This window comes from Metopolophium dirhodum, chromosome 8 (genome assembly GCF_019925205.1).
Source record: "Metopolophium dirhodum isolate CAU chromosome 8, ASM1992520v1, whole genome shotgun sequence".
Taxonomy (NCBI): domain Eukaryota; kingdom Metazoa; phylum Arthropoda; class Insecta; order Hemiptera; family Aphididae; genus Metopolophium; species Metopolophium dirhodum.
The window spans coordinates 27,665,849-27,684,369 of record NC_083567.1 but is presented as its reverse complement, the minus strand read 5'-3'; the positions used below and the strand labels follow the sequence as shown (position 1 = coordinate 27,684,369).

Sequence of the window (18,521 nt, the reverse complement as noted above, 5' to 3'; positions counted from 1 at the left end):
ATGATTAACATCATTAGGTTACCATACCAATCTAATTATACTTTTTTAGATTCTGAGCGTACCTATAGCGATGAATGTATTACATTTATAAGACATATAATTATACATGTACCGATGTATCTATATGCAGTTTGGATGTTCTCATTGATTTGTAAATTTGTTATCACTTATCAGTCATCACCCACATCAAATTAATTTTATTTATTAATTTTGCCTTTATATTTTTTTTGGATGAATGCGCATGTGCATTGAATTTTGAACGATCTAACTTTCCGAATTCATTAAGTGGAGAACACAAAAAAAATAATAAATACATATTAATTGGCGATTCCTGTAGTATAGTGGTTGAGTCTGGCTAGCTTACGATTGTTTCGGTTAAAATTGTTCTGGGGCTCACGGTCCCCTGTGAAAACGTTAGTCATCAATATATAGTCAACGACACGTGTAAGGTTAAAGTTAGGTACTATAGTAAAAATTGTGCATCGATAGAAAAAATTTAACCTACCATCGATACACGCGAGAATTAAAATTATACGGCGCGGCGGACAGGGTTCGAAATTTAAATCGTAGGTCCCAGAAATTTCATCCATAATAATATTTTTATTTCGTTTCATGTTTTGATCGGCATTCCGATGTACGAAGTCAATGTACGCTCGACCGTAGTGGTAAAAAAAGACTTAAAAAATGTCTTTAACCATGATGGTGCTCTGTTCACGTTATTTATAGGTATGCAATATTATAATATAATATATATATATATATTTGTATCAATATTTTATTTTAATAACATACCATATTCCATTTGATTAAAAGAGAACTAATTAAAAAAAAAAACAAATTTCAGATACAATAATTAATAGATATTATATAGTAGCTTGTGTTGGTGGTAGACACTAGCAAATTCCCAATATATATTACACACACTGAAAACACACATATATTTTATACACTGAAAATTGGCTTTTTACATATTATATTGTTTTTATATGCGCGTGCGCGCTACAGACGGACTCCCTGAAATTAGTGCTAGACCCGTGTAGCTATGTAACCGGGTTAAAATTCCGAGGGTGGATTACCTCGTCATGGTTGGCGAATTTCGGCGTACCTACCTGTAAGAGAAAAAAAATATAATTTCTAATGACTATAGAAAATGTGCGTATAAACTATGAGGGTGTTATTTCGGGGCAGTTCTTTTTTTATATATATATATATATACATCGCTATTGAGTACCCACACAACAGTTTTGGAGGTAGGTATGTAATTTACTTATTTTTACATAATGTTGTAAAATAGATCTATAACATAATATCTTGCAGATAATCTATATATTACTATATGTAGACCGAAAAACCGCGTCGATTAGAATTAAATAATTTATATTATATACCTACATACCTATACATAATTATTTAGGTTTTTTTAATAATCGTCCGCTAACGTATAATATGTGTATCGTACCTATATCGTATATTTCTTTCGTTTCCGTTATGTTCACGGTCGTATACCTGCATATTATTATACGCCGTTTATATTATTACTGCCCGACATTAATAATATAAATACGCATAATAATATATTAATATCATATTATTAAATCATAAAATTTGTAGCAGCCACGGTGCGTGTATGAGAAAAGTGTTCCGATGGTTAGAATTTTTCCTTGTAATTGGCGATTTCAAAAAGTGATGATAAGGGGTTTTTGTACAAACTATATTTTGGTAGATAAATATAATATTATACATAGTAATATTGAAACGGAAATCTAAGTGATCTAAAATCGACTTGTGAATGAAAAATCTAGGTATATTATAGGTATAAAGATAAAAATTGCCATTTCCCGTTTTATCTTTTAATTTTCTGATAGTTATAAAAAGATACAATATTATTAAAAGAGAAATCTGCCGTTGAAAAAATATTTTTTTTTCAAATAAGAGTACTGGTATGTTATAGCCCCGCCACTCAGGCATGTTCTTTCCCCGCCATCCATAATAAATAATAATAAATATATCTGTAAAAAATTTCCAAAATAATAATAATAACAAATAGTATACAAGTGATAATAATTAATTAATTAAATATGTATGCTAAAAGTATATACCTAAGTGATAATAATAGAAATAATAATAATTATAAAAAAAGTTTATAATATAATGAGATAATATTAATTAAAAATGATAAAGTTTTCCATGATTCCTAATATTTTACACTTATGGGAGATACCTTATAGTAATTTTACATTTTATCCATTCAATTATTTGATTATTAATGCAATGTATTTATTATAATGGAGATAAAAAATCTGAGTTGCGGAGCTATAACAAACCAGTAACCAAATGAGAATTTTTTTTTTTTCATGTAAATTATTAAGTATTTGAATTTGAATTTTTCGAAAATGTTGATGTATTTAAATCGAAAATTGATCAATTATAGTTTTTGAGTTATTTAGTTTTGTATACTGAGGAAAACATCGATTTGGAAGATATGGATATGATAGCTAGGCAGTGCCGTGCTTACCCTCGTTGGTGCCCCAGGGCAATAAGCCAATAATATTTGGTGCCCCTAAAAAACATACATATTTAAACATTTGCCGCCCTCTAAAATGTTACGAGTTTGGCCGCCCTAGGGCACTTGCCCCATTTGCCAACCCCTTAACACGGCTCTGTAGCTAGGTATTGGTAGGGTCCTCGTTTAAAAAATAGGAGTTTGTATCTCCTGCACAGGACACGTAAAGAAAAAATCGAAGTACCTATATTTGAAAATACCTATGTATTCCTTGAGAATATATAAAAATTCCAAAAAACAGGATTTGAATACAAATTCATTATTATATACAAAAATCATGGCGAGCATTCTCGGCGTACAATAACATTATACATGCGTAGTACAAGGGTAGGTACCTATCATCCACGCGTGTATACAACAATAATAAGATAATATCATTATTATTATTATTATTATTATGTAAGCTGCGTCCGACGAATAAAATATTCAGATAAGGCTCTCGTCCCGGCGCTAATCTACGTGTAACATTATTACCTCAGGTGTACAAAATACGGGTGCAGCGCGTTTAACCCGTTTTGCGGACGATGCACAGTTTTCGACGGTTTATAATACACCCATATTATTATATTCGGGTAATTGCAGGCATTCGCAGGAAAATCAAAAATATCCCCCATCGACCCGCCGTCGCGTCAGGTAACCGTGTCCGGGTCCTATATAATGCAATGGGTGTATAGTGCAGGGTATCCGCAAAAGCGAGGTGGGTGGGAAATATCGAATAATTAAATATTATGAAAAACAAACTGCTGTACTGTATCAGTGTGACGTCACGCAAATGAGTTTTCGGAATGCTATCCGCACGCAGCCCGACGTCAAATTCAAATTTCCGAAATAAAATATAAAGCATTATATTCGCGATGCTGATGCTGCGGCGTTGGAATGAAAAAAAAAAACCTAAAAAATACATTATAAAATATTAACGCCCCGATACAAAAATTGAATTTCTTTTGAAGTATAGGTACATAATTTATTATTCGGAGAAATCAAAAAAATATTGGAATTTAAAGCGGTTTTAAAATATAATAATACCTATTAACTTCTATATTATATAAGTTAAAGTGCTAAAATCAATTTATTTAAACTGTGTCGACTGTACGTAATCGACGTGATTGCTTCGCTTCAGCGTTGGTACGTAATATATTATTATTATTATTGTTAATATAAAAAGTATGAACATTTTAACATTTCCAAATTATCGTGACGCTATGTAAAGCCTAAATACGTTCAGTAATATTATATTTATTATTATAATCATACCATTTGTGTAGTGTTGCAGTGAACGTATACACTGATATTACAATACGAAAATATGAACACGGCTCCAAGCAAAGAGGTTTGATATGATAATAATATTGTAACAATTATAAGTATAATGTACCTACCATATTTAATGTAACTTATCTATTATTAAATACTATGTAATATTTTTTTGTAGCCAATGGTCCATAGTTCCCGAGGCATTTGTCACAATAAAAAAAAAAAAAAAAATATTGTAACATATTATAGAAAACGATGATTGCGACTGTGTTCCAACTCAAGTTGGAATAGGAGTTTTTATATTATGAATATAGGTTTGTGATTTTCGGCTATACATTTTGTAAGCCATTAGGTGCCTAATTATTTGTTTAAGTATAAAATTATAAAATAAAACAAACGTTGAAGGGATGTTTCGTTTATATAATCATATAGGTATGTTTAAAAGAATTTAGTTTAAATACTTATGATAAAGATTAAAGACAAAAATATTAATACTACTACGTAACTAATATTATTATATTGACATTTTATAAACTGCAAGAACTGTACGAGTATCTATAATAAGTACTAGACTAAATTAAATTTTATATTTTTAATTTTATGTAAGACCATTATTAATGTAAGTTGTAGGTACCTATAATGATTAAATTATCCTAGGTAGGTCATAGAGTTGAATACTCAATAACTAAAATATTTCAAAATTTAATTCAGCTGAACCAAAAAATTACAAAAATAATCAAACTAACATTACAAACTTGCATTATAGAAGAGGGTGGATTTCATTTAAAAAACAGATTAGTTTGTATCGCCACCGAATAGTCTTCAAATGCTGAAATGCAAATATGTAAATATATTTGAAAATAATATGTTCTTCTTTCGGTAGGCGTAATTAAAATTTCTAGAAATCTGCGTTTATATAAATGCGTTGTTAAAGCCTTAAATATACAATTGGGGGGGGGGGGGGGTGAATTAGCCCGTCTGGTGAATATCACCATGTAGTGTTTACCTGCATATCATTAATTTAATTATGGTAATTTACGAAACGTATATATTGTAATATATTATAGTGTGACACATCCAGCACAACTTTAGATGGAATTTCAATGTTAAATTTTAAACATATTTTGATGGTATATACTGTGTATAAAAGCACACGGATGGTAGTAAACCTAGTGTAAAATGTATTATTATGTGTACCTATGTGTACGACGCCGGAATAATACGCGGTGCACTTGTACGGATTTGCACCTGTATGGATGATCGAAGCTTTTGTCCGTGCACAAATGTAAAAACTCAAAGCGAAATGGCGTGTATTGTATTGGCAGTGGCACAGAATAATAATAATAATAATACAATAAACTCGTCGCACATATATTGGTGGTACGTGACAAAATAATAGCGACGATAAAGGAACACGGAAGCCGGAACACGGTCGCTGCAGGTTACCTATAAATGTGTGTAGCTCTCTGTATTATAATAATAATAATATAACCCATGCCCCTGCCCCTGCCCCTACCCGTTGCAGTGTGTTTATTCAAATCAGAATACATACCTATATCACAATAGTACGACCTAAACTCCTAACACATCTGATCATTATTCTTTTTCCAAAATTGATGTCAATTCGTTTTTATTTGGTAATATGTTGTGTTGTGTCTTACATGAAAATATGCTATTAACATTAAAACAGTATATAATTGCACACATATTATTATCCACATATTATATACACAAATACACGTTAAGTATTAAAAATGCAATATGTAACTATATTAACTTGTTACAAACTTACAAACCCTGATTTTTGAGGACAACCCGAATCGAACTTATTTCTTTTTAATTTATTGAATTTGAACCAAATCGTACGATTCAAAATGAAGTGGAACCGAAACCTTTCAAAAAACCCAAAATTATGTTAATTTACGGAATTGAATAATTAAGTAATTAAAAAAAAATAAAAAAATAGGATATAATTCAATTTGCAAACTATATATAAACTATACATTTGAACCAAACTTTTAGGCATTTGGTTTGGTTCAAATATTTATAACTTTTAGATTGTTTTTTAAGACCAATAATTCCTTTACTATAATAGTACCTATATGGTTCGGTTGGGAAATTCGGTTGTAACATCGTTAAAAATTAACTATAAAAAGCAACATCGAAACACTACGAAACATTAAGCTTGTTGTCAGAATATATACAGGCATAACTATATTATAATACTATATTTTCCGTTTGTTTTACGGTTGTGCCAATTTCGGCAGCTTCAAAGAATGTTTGCAAAACACGTTTGTTCTTTAGTTGATAACCACTGTGTGTAAAAACGGACAAATTATAATGTAAGAGACGATTTTACATTATGCTTAAATCAACATCAAAAAGAAAAGATAATATTTATTTTACTATGCAGTAAAAACGCGTTAAAAAAAAAAATAATAGCATAATACACGAGCGCATTATATGTATTATAAAAAAAAAACTCCAAGACCTTTGTCGTGTAATATGGTTTCCCGAGGTCGAAGAGTATTGTTAATTCTGTTTTTTTTTTCACGAGCCCGTGTCTCGTTGTTCAGAAAGTGTTTCTACTATTATTATTATAATATAATATAACATATAATATGTCCACCGTCGGCCCAGGAAGAGAAAAACAAATTAGATTGGCAATCGCCGCCAAACAGTCGAGCCACGACGAGTCATATTATAATAATAATATATTGTTGTAATAGACGAGTATAGTATTAGCTTTGTACGGTGGTGTATGCCGACACGAGAATAAGAAAAGTATAAGACGTATAATCTTCGTTCAAGAGTGAAAAAGCGACCGGTAAAAAAAAAACGGAAAAACTGATAGAGGGGGTGGGGTAGAGAATATGAAACTCTAAGAAAAAATAAGTCGAATCCACCGACGACCACGCAGTTTTCCCTTGCTTGCAGCGTCATATACACTGCGCACGCAGACGATCACATCGACCTCGACAAGAGGTTTTCCTTTTCGTCGTGAATCATCGTTAGTATAATATTGTAAGACGTATAAACACACATAAATTATAACGACAAATAATATATAGTGAATTATTACTCTCGACACTTCGCGAGCCCGCGAATGGGCCACGATGTAGGTGGGTGTGTATAATATTATGCATCGCCCACCATGCTCACCCCCTATTTTTCTTTAATAAAATGCAGTTATTTGAAATATGATTTTTGGAAATTTTGATTGATTAATTTCATATTAATCTATCCACGTTTAAAATTTGTGAAAATTTTCGAAGTATTACGCATCTGTTTTACATTTTGCTAATATAACTTGTATATGGCTATTATCCTTAGAATAAACATTTTACCGACAAAGATAATGCTCTCTCGAATTAGGAATTGGAACCATAAAAAGGTAAGGTTCAAAAAAATATCTACTAGTTAATTTACATTAAAAAAGGAGCGTCTCGTACACACATTTGTACTGCCACTGGACTGCCATCATAAACAGTATATAATAAATCTGGATAAATTAAAAATATGGTCTTGAAGTAGGTACCTATACTTAAAAATTCCAACAAAACAAATGTTGAATAACTGCAGCAAATTGTTGAAAAATAAATATTGTATCAGCTACCTAACAATGTTCGTTTTCGGCATTTCTTAACAAATTTTGTTTTTTTTTTTTTTTTACCACCCCCCTACCCTCACTAGCTCTCTCACACCATCCGTAATAGTAATGACGATACAACCACAGTCATTACAATATAAACTAATAATCGGCGCGCGCCGGTGCATGTACCTATATACACGTCCTACACAATATAATAACGCACACGTGTAATATACGCACCCGGCTCATACATGTGTAACACTACAAACATTATATAATATTATAGGTACGCTGGCTACCATCTCACATGGTATTATCATTATTATAACTTTTTGGTCACGTACCGGTTAAGTCCATGCGGTTTCCATAATATATATATACATAGGTATATAATATTCTTCTATAGTTCTATTATCTAACCTGCCGGGCCGTCACTATACAATACTATTACATACGCAGGTAGGTAGTACATACTATTATTATATCGTATTATACGGTACACGAACATCATCGGACATACACACACACACACACATGATATACAGGTAATACGCCGGCGAACTCGTCGGCTGATCCGTTTTTTTAAGTGGGCGCTCGAGGAGTAAAAACTGCGATATGAATACGGGATGGTTCAAAAACCAACAGCTCACACTCCCCCCCCCCCTCTTTATCCTTCAGTAAAGCATATTTACACGAAACTTGTTTTTCGGAAGTTCGTATATGCCTACCTATATTCAAGGCTGGGCATTAACGAGTTAATAAGTTAGAGTTAAGTTAAAAAGTTGATTAAATTTAAGCTTTTTAACTCAACTAGTTACTTTTGGCTTTTCATTAACATAACTGTTAACTTACTAAATTTATTTTTTAACCAACGTGAAATTAACGAGTTAATTTTTCATTTTAAGGAGTAAGTTAAGTTAATTTATTTTGTTTTTAATTTAATTATATTTCACTATTTCAGTCTATTTATTTTTCATGGCAAAAAAATATGTATCGTAAATTGTTTGAAGTCAAAAATGTATATCGTTCTAATCTAACTTATATGGAAATACTGTACAATGTATAAACACTATATAGTCTATAATTTAGTTTTGGGTTGGAAAAAAATTAAGTACACTAGCATTGTATAAGCAAATTAAGTTTTTTTGAACTTAACTGAGTTAACCTATAGTTAAATTAACTTTTAACTTTTAACTTTTTGTTATTGGTACATATTAACTTAACTGAACTGAGTTAAATAAATCATTAACTTGCTCAGCTTTGCCTATATTTGTCAACGAGATAATAGTGCTTTTTAATTATTGTGTACTTTAGAAGGATCACCGTCTTTTTTTAAAAAAATTAATCAATTTAAACTCGAACCTGCAGTTGTATATAGGTTCTAGATTCTGAGTTATTAAACCTCGTGTATTGTTTTGTACCAACTACTAATAAGAAATAATATAATATATAGGTAGTCCTTAATAACGTGGTTTTACATAAAAATAAAATAGACATGTGTTATACATGTGATGTTTAGTGCTTTTTTCAAATTTTGAAATCACGATAACCGTCATGTCTTATATAATATAAGTACATAATATTATATTATCGCGGACTTTGTACAACTATGAAACTCTTCTTTCGGATTTCGGTACATATACATATTATACAGTAAGACTTCCACATCGAATTTTCTGCGAGCAAAAATAGAACCATCACGTTTATTTAATTCTATTTAACGAATTTCTTTTTGGTGTCGATGAGGCAGCTTTGCTATATAGAAGTTTCGATGTAATATGTTTACCTAACTGCAGTTTGTTATACCACGCCGAACAGAAAAACGCAGGGATTGAGCGTGTTTGGTGAATCACTCTGTATAATATGAATAATATTACCACTCGCCTCCGTTTCGAATCTATAATAAAAAATAATAACGAAGTAAAGATTCGCTTCTGCAGTAGGTACCTATAACTGTACAGGCGTACAGTAGGTAGTATTATAATGGTAGTAGTCGGCGCGTAGCTTCGAGAAGGAGCACTACTCGATAGTTACACATTATTATTTATAATTTATCTAGCGTGGAAGGAAAAAAACGCATAGGTAGGTACATATAGTCACGTCGTCGTCGTCGTAGTCGTCCGCACACGTATAGGTATAGGTATAGGTATAGGTATAGGTACCTACATGATATCATCATCATCATCGTCATCATCGCCGTGTAGTCTGTCTCGGCGGCGAATATATACGCGCTCGCGATAATAACAATAATAATAACGACGAAGAACGTATCACAATAATAATAATAATGTATACGCGCGTAGATCCGTACTGCACACGTGCAATGCGCGCGCACAAACACACATTATATTACTATAATATATATATATATTGTATTATATACATCTACGTTTACAAATATTCTCCGGTGAAACGAAACACAGCCGAATAATAATACACTCGCTGGCGTATATATTTATATTATTATTATACCTACGGTTCTAATTTTATTCCGAAATCATTACGACTACCTATACCACTACGACTACTACTCGCTGCTACCAGCCGTACCGCACACACGACGTAATTACAGACGGTTGCACTGGCACGTAGCAGCGTATTCCGCGCGTACAGGACTCCGCGCGTTTGGGGTCGCAAAGTTCATACATTAATGTTATTATATTATTATTATTATTATTATTATTATGTAGGTACGCTACTTCCAATAATATTCTCGCAGCAGAATACCTACGCACACAATACACATTATTATTATTATTATTGTTGTACGTGCGAGTCACGATGCCTCTGTATACACGGGCATTATTTTTGTGGGCATCTGTAGAGTTGCGAGATGAAAACTTTTCAACTCGCCTATATATGGTTAATTTTCTTATCGATTTACTGACGACTTGGCCGCAGTTGGCTGCGAATCCACAGTAAGTATCAATGACGACTTGACATTTACCAGTTAAATGAAAAAGTTACGAGTTTTGAGTTCAAAATTAAATAATCGTGTTTATATAATATTATACATATGATATCTAAAACTGAACGATATTATGACTAATCAATTGATTATTTTTTTGTTTAATCAATCGCTGTAGGTATCATCTCAAATAGAAAATGCTAATAATATTGCATGATGTATCAATTTAGTTGACACAAACGTGCGATTGCATAAATCACTACAGCGATATATATTATAGTGTTCGATATGGCCAGTATAATAAATATTAGTATGTGCCTATACTTTATACTTATATAACATACATATAGGAATTTGGAGGAATTTTTAACATAATATTTAGTTATTATATATGAAGGGTTTCACCTATAGTGATGAAGCCCTTCAGAAGAGTTGATTTATTAAATTGATTAGTTCAGTAAGTCATTACACCGGTGCCTTTTGAAGTGTCTGCGTCGTGATCGCTTGGATAATACAAAATAAATATATCACATTTATATAACTGCAGCTACTGAGATTATTATGAAACAAGTATCCATCTTTTGCAAAAAATGATTTTTCCGACTTGATATAATTAATTTTTTTGAATATTTTTGCCCTCAAGCACTTCAATACTTAGTAACGTGATCTTGTCCGGAATATCTGAACGCCCTCGCAGTAAAAAAACCGGTGTTAAATTACTCAAGTGCGTACAGAAGCCCTCGTGCAGCTAAACTTAATTAAACATTTTTCTCGGAAAATTTCTGGATGCGAATCATTGAAAATAATTATATCCGCTACATCCTTTATCTTTTTTGACACGTTCAACGTAGTAGGTTTATTTAGTATTTTCTGATTTTCGCGTTTCGTTTATGTAAATTTAAAATAACGCCAAAACACTCTAAGATAGGTACCTACTATTATTTTATCGTATCATAAAATTTAGGTACGTTTGAACATGGCCTGTTAGTCAAGACCTAACTAAGGATAATTTGGACCACAGGACATAAGACCCAGAGTGAGCCCTCCATATTTGCATAATCCTTCAACCTAAAATTAAAATTTCTGTAATTAGGTGCTTTTTACAATTTTACATATTTTTTTTTTAAACGTTGATTTATAAGCGAATTTTAAGCATTTTTTATTAATAGCGTTATACGTAAACACTCATACATGCGTAAAAACTTCAATATCGTAAAAAAAACGTTTAATCGCAGATACTGTATTTACATTAAAGTTTGATAATATAGGTACAAATTCACTCCTACGATATTGAAGTTAATAACACAAAATTGATTCTGCTGAATGCAAATTTGATATGATATACGTTTGTAGTAATAATTAATTTAAAAAAATTGGCCCATTATAAAATAGTAATATGAGGGCCCTGGAACAGAGGTCCCCCCCTCCTTGATCCGGGCTTGTTACCATATCAATTTGCAATGACGCATCCCCGAATTCCACATCGCCGGTTCGCCGTGTGATCGTATGTTTGGCTTATTGCTACTCACTCATTTACTTGTCAATATATTATTATTGTGTGGACAATGTGCATATGGAAAACATATTATAATAGATTCGTCGAACTCATTGCGCCGATGTATAAAAGGAAAACACCACATCCGCACGATAATATTATCACAATGAAATGACGGAACGGTAAAAAATAAATAGGTGTATCTATACACTGCAGTTATTATAATATACTATAATGTGAGGAATACGATAAACAGCGAATAAATAATGGCACGTGCACAGTAGTCGGACGCGTGTACGAAAGCCACATAGTATTGTCGCGCACCAGCGCCGCTGAATGACTAGGCGCATCTTTCCCCGACAATACTAATATATCGTAATGTAAAAAAAAAATAACTAGAAACAGTTAGATCCGAACCTAACCCATTCGATCTACACGTATCATATATTATAATAATAGTATTGAGACTCTTGGCACCTAAAATAGGTAGGTAGGTATATATATAGCTCCAAAATATAGTCAACCGGAACATGATGTGTTACAGCTAATGCGTACATGAAGGTAGGCAGTGGCGTAAACTGACCTCAATTTCTGGTGGCGCAAAAAATATTTTGATTTTGAACCCTCCAATACTCCAACTTCTTTTGTAAATTCCCGCCATACAATTGTTTATCTATAGTGTCCTATAGTTGTACCTAATAATTAGTATTAAAAAACGACCCTTGTTTGACAATAATAATTGTATAGTATAGTTACATGTTAAATAAACAAGTGTACACTTTTGAAAATAGAAATTATATATTATGTACACAAATTTGTACGATTTTCTGGCGGTGCAAATGCTATATTTGTACCACCCAATTTACGTCACTGAAGGTAGGTACTTATATATAGCATCATATTTTAGGTATTTTAAGAGAATATAAATCCTGTCTTTAGCTATAACTAATGTATGTTTCAAATATCCATATTTATATTATACTATATAATATATCATATACTATAGTTATAGAAAATAACAATCTACATTTATACACAATTGTATAGTAAATTATTAACGAAAAGTTTATAAGAAATAGATACATTTGGTGAATATATTTCGAATTGCCGAGCTTTGAACGGATTAATAATTTTGAATTGTCACGTGTTAGTTTTCAGTTTTCCCAAATTTTAATTTCGGATTACCGAGTGTACTTATAGATGCATTGTTTTTATTCGAATTACAGCGAGGTTTTAAAGGGAACGAGCAATAATTACTTCGAACTACCGAAAGTTTCGAATATTATCGAAGGTTTGAATGATCGAGAGTCGACTGTATAATATGCATTTGCGCGGTAAACACACATTTCTAATCTCATATTTCCACCCATTTCACCATGATATAATATTATATAGGTAGGTAATAATAATTTAATATCACACATTTTGCTGAGTTTGAGTATTCGCGAGACCACTCTCCGACAACAAGTTTCAAAGTTAGCGAACAGTTTTTGACATTTTGCCAGGCAAAAGGCGTGAGTACCTATATTATAAAGATATACACATGTTATAACTGCAGTCAGTGGAACTGAATGGTAGTCAGAAGGGAAATTCGAGATGTGGACACGTCTGTGGTTTTAAGTGGTGGTTATAGGTTGTGTCTAAAGGCGGTTAAGCGTGGTACGTATTATATAATAATATATATAGCTGGGTATGACGTATTATAGGGGCCCAAAAGAGTTCAAGGGTGAACCCGTGCATCAGGGGCCTGGATTTTTCTGTCAGTGGTTGTTTCGATGAAGAGGGGTGGGTATAGTAGATGAAACGCTCCTGCTACCACCGACAAATCGTAAGTTCCCTATAAGTTGACTGTATATACTATATACTATAATATGCTGCAGTATACAAGCCCCGGAAGTTCGTGCACTAAAACTCGGGCCAGAAAATGTGATATTTGTAGATGAGTGTATACATTATAATATTATATGCCATAAAATGATCAAAATATGCTTTTAATGACTATGGTAAAAAATTTTAAAAACAACGATGGTATATTATTAAACATATTAAATTAATATATGATAATGCAAAAATCAGAAACCCGTGAATATATTTGCTTTTTTTCTAATTCACCAAAGTTTTTTATTGGGAAAGTTTTATTTAAAAAAAAAATACACCGTAAAAACTAAAAACCTATAACTTAACCGAGGCTTGACAGGAAAAAAATACACGAAACGCTATGGGAAAAATTACGAAATTATAGTATAACGTTTACCAAAACCCTATCCAAAAATATTATACAATTTATAACTATACACTATACGTCATATTTAGTGCATAACCCTATGGGAATTTTACCCGCACACGTGCCTATACAAATTCATAAATACGAAAATATCCAAAATATGCTTTACAAATAATTTATATATTTTCCAAAATTACCTATACATAGTATTTTCACACGAATCAAAACAAAGAAAATAATATTATTATTTCGACGTCTTGTATTGTCGTAATGGTTTTTCGCGTTTTTGCAGGGTCAAATATTGTAGGTACCTACGAACAATATTTGTAATATTATTATGTGCCTAAATGCAATGCGTCACCGGCGGGAAAACAAAAAGCAAAGGCGTCCCGAGTTCCGCCCAACAAATCAACCGACGGTGGCGGCGGCGGCGGCGTTTCGCAGTGAAATATAATATATTATGCTCAAAGGACCTCACACGCGGGAAAAATCGGCGGCGGTCCCGCAAAAGCGGACTGTGGCACACTATATATATCGCCACCCCGCAGCGACCGGTCCAGTCCACAACGGCCGTCCGTCAAACGCACATTCACGCGCGACACGTACTATGCGTATCCAGGGCGCCAGCAGTCGGCACACGATCAATGCCCGCCGAATAACAATACATATCGTACTATAATATGTTGTATGGCGTTAATTGTTGGTCCCACAAAATAAAATACATTGCAATATGTATTAGACAAAAAAACAATACGAGTAGAGGCGTCGTCGTCGTAATGATAACGCTAGACATCTATTATACATCTATATTATACAATACATATAGTGAGGTACCTACCTACGCAATAAACACTCGAAACGCGTGAAAAGGATAGACCACTTAATAACTATACAGTGGGACCTCGAGGAGTATACCTATACAAGTTTTACTAGACTCGTATATAGATATTGGTGGAAGAAATAAGCGCCGATAAGAAATAAATTAATGAATTGTAAAAAGACGTCAAGATCCCAGATACCTGAGACGCTCATATTAAATTTAGAACTCTGTACATCGTTAAAAAGCGCCGAACGTATAAGTGTATAACCTCAATATTGACAAATTACGTATTATCTGATCACGATAGAGCCTCAGAGAGTTTCTGGTTTATAACTTATAAGTTATATTACGTAGTATAAGGATTCGCGTAATCTATACAGAATAGGTAGTAAACATTAGTTGTACGAAACAATTACGAAAAAATATATTTTATTTAATATGTAATCAAATTATCAATTTTATTATAATATTATGATGGTTTTGAATATTTTGAAATAATTTATAAAATTACAAATATTAATATTGGTTTAAATGATTTTATGTATATTTATATTATTGGCACTTATGTCATATTATAATCTTTATAGGTTATTATAGGTTTTTAGTCCGATCTCTATGGAGACGACGGTAGATATTTTTAGAGTAGTGAAAGGGCGATGACAATCTATTATAATATACTATGGGTTGATGATTGTTGACGAAAGCAGGGTTGGAGTGGCTTTGAGTAGAATTTTTGTTCTAATGATTTTTCGTAAGTTCATCGGCTGATTGTATGATTTTAGATTGTTGCTGAGGGCAGCGTCTGTCATATACCATGCTGCACTTGTAGTAATATGTCCAATTATAGGTGTTATTGATGGACTGTTGTATTGTATACCTTCGATAGACGTTCGCTGGTGTGGCAGGATCTCATAGTTATATTCCACGTGACCCATATTGACATAAATATATGTATATAAATTTAATTATTTTAACTATATTTTTCATTTTTGTTTTTATGATTTTTATACTGCGTATACATAATATTATATGTAATTTTTAAAATTTGAACATAAGAAAATAATTTTTGTTTGATTCCTTAAATTAATTCTTCGCGACCTGATGACCCACCCGGCACCCCCGCCCACCCCAAAACAACTTCAGGCTACATTACTGATGTACTTAATAAACTTATATATTTTAATATTTTATGCATTATTATAATACAATAAATAGCGTGAATTGTTACGAACTGGACTAATGAGTTTTATCGTTTAAAACTGTAGAACGTCAACGACGCAAGTGAAAATCGTAAAACGTGAAAATGCTTCTTAGTAAATATAACTCGAATGAAAATAAAATAATATAAAATCATTCTGTGAAATTGAAAACTTTTGAAAGTTTATAAAAAAAAAATTGAATGAGGATATTTTAGCATAGTTTTTGACTTAACTAGAAAAATTTTAATATCTATATCAGTTTCGACTTTCACAAATTAAAAAATAAGTGTAATGTTTACGTTTACATTTTTATATTGTTCAAATATACATTTTTAAAATACTATTGCAATTGATAATAATAGACATAGGCTGAAATGATTATCAATATTGTTGACAATATTTAAAAGTGCAAAAAAAACTCCTGAAGCCCCACAAAGTATTTCGGAACTTAACTCCGTAATTATAACAAATTATGATATTACGTGTTAATTAATATTTCTTGCCCCTCACATTTTTAACTAAATATATACCTATGTCAATATTCATAGTTCTTCAAAAATTCTTATCACGTTTGTAAAAGATGTTAAAAAATTCCATTTCTGTAATAGTTTTTAATTGTTTATTATTTTACATTTTCAGCACATAATATTATAATATACTTATTAATTCTATACCACTATTATATACAGTAGAAACTCCAGTATCTACATATAAATATAAATATAGTATACACGTACAGAATTATTCAGTCACGATTAATAAAATAATGTTCACGTCTTAAAATCCATTCACCTGGTCCAAAAATTAATGGGTCGTAACAACAAAAAATAACAACAGGTAAGCTATATTATAGTTGCTTCAGAGCTGGTAGGTAGTGGAAAACAATAAATGTTATCTACACTTACCACACATATCACAATAAAGTAGGTATATTATACTTTATATATATATATATATATTATATACTCCGCATAACAGGAATAATTATATTATAGTTCCTTTATTTTCATCGTTGACTCAAGAAAGAAAAGTGGTTTTTTTAAACCTATTTTGAGTTTATTACTTTCACAAAGATTTCCTGTACCAATGAAAATATTGGCACAGATGAACAAATTAAAAATTTTAATTGGTTTTTATGTGTACTCAACTCTAAGTTCTAACTCCAAATATACTGAGCAATTTCTTTTAAAATCAATTAGAAATCAATAATGTGTGTAAAATCATCAATAACGAATACATTTTATTGTTATTTTGAGTTTACCGTATGTCCGTAAGCATCGAACAACTGATACATTTAACAAAAATTTTTAATCGTCAGTACATTAAAAAAAAAGTCGGTATTTACACCAAAGGTCTAGAACTGAAACCGCTGTTTTGTACAAGTACAGTATTTGATTTGCAAAGCCACAAAGGTCCATCAGTACTTTATTTCGTGGTGTAATAGGAAAACGTCAAACGACTTTACACTCAAAATATGTAATTATGGAATATTAATAAATCAACCTTTTACAAAATAGTAAAATGTCAACGATACATAGGTATTTTTATCAAAATATATATTATATAATGTTACAAAGGCATTATATTATATTCACTTCAATCTATGTAATATTTTAATGTTGAAAAGGTTCGTAGACGGGTAAATAAATTATGTAGCGCGTTGAATAATTTCAGATGTAAATCAGATTTTTTTTGTTGAAAACAGTAGGTATTTTTTGTTTTAACGAATACATTATAAATAACGCCACAACGGTCGTTATTATATAAAGGGTGACTCACCAAGCATACTCACTCCTTCCCCCCCATTTCCCCTTTAATAACAGATTTATTCAAATTTGGATTTTTAGAGTTTTTGTTTTTCAGTTTATTTTTTATACTGTTTAAGAAAAGTCCAATGGTAATACGAAACTTTCTTTTTTTAATGGGAACCACCCAATTTTCTTGGAAATTGATAAGCAGATGACTTAATTAAAAAATATTTAAGTACCTATACTTATATATCGAAATTTGAACGAGTATATTGTTCTTGCAGAGTTGCTATTATAATTTTCTACACACTATTACAGATTATAGGTGATATAATATGAAATAGCTTAGAAACTATACCTACTCGTTTGTATTTTGATTCAAATACGTAAATCGACAGTAAGACGCCATACCTTTGTTATGTTTAATTTAATAATTTTAAAATACTCATAGCTGTATTTAAAATTAAAGAATACAAAATACTATATAATTCAGTAGATAATATTCTTAGGTACTTCTAAATCTGGTAATGGGTCAGTTTGGTATTTACTCCAAAATTAAATTAACGGAGTTAAACGAATTATTGGTACGTTCAATTTGCTATGTTATGCGTTTGTATGACAGATACAACGCATGCGAGGGAATGGCATCCTGTTAAAAAAATTCACCAGGGTAACAATTTACAGTAAAAAAGTTGGTTCTTATTTGAAAAAAATAAGT

At 31.5% G+C, this 18,521-nt stretch overlaps 1 long non-coding RNA gene across 1 annotated transcript in view; it reads right to left on the bottom strand.

Annotated features, from left to right (window-relative positions):
• Positions 1-1,018: 1,018 nt before the first annotated feature.
• LOC132949992 (uncharacterized) overlaps positions 1,019-18,521 on the bottom strand; it is a 30,547-nt gene continuing 13,044 nt past the window's right edge. Inside the window, exon 4 of the long non-coding RNA XR_009665172.1 lies at positions 1,019-1,109. This is a non-coding gene — a long non-coding RNA (uncharacterized LOC132949992). The remainder of the gene's footprint in view (positions 1,110-18,521) is intronic.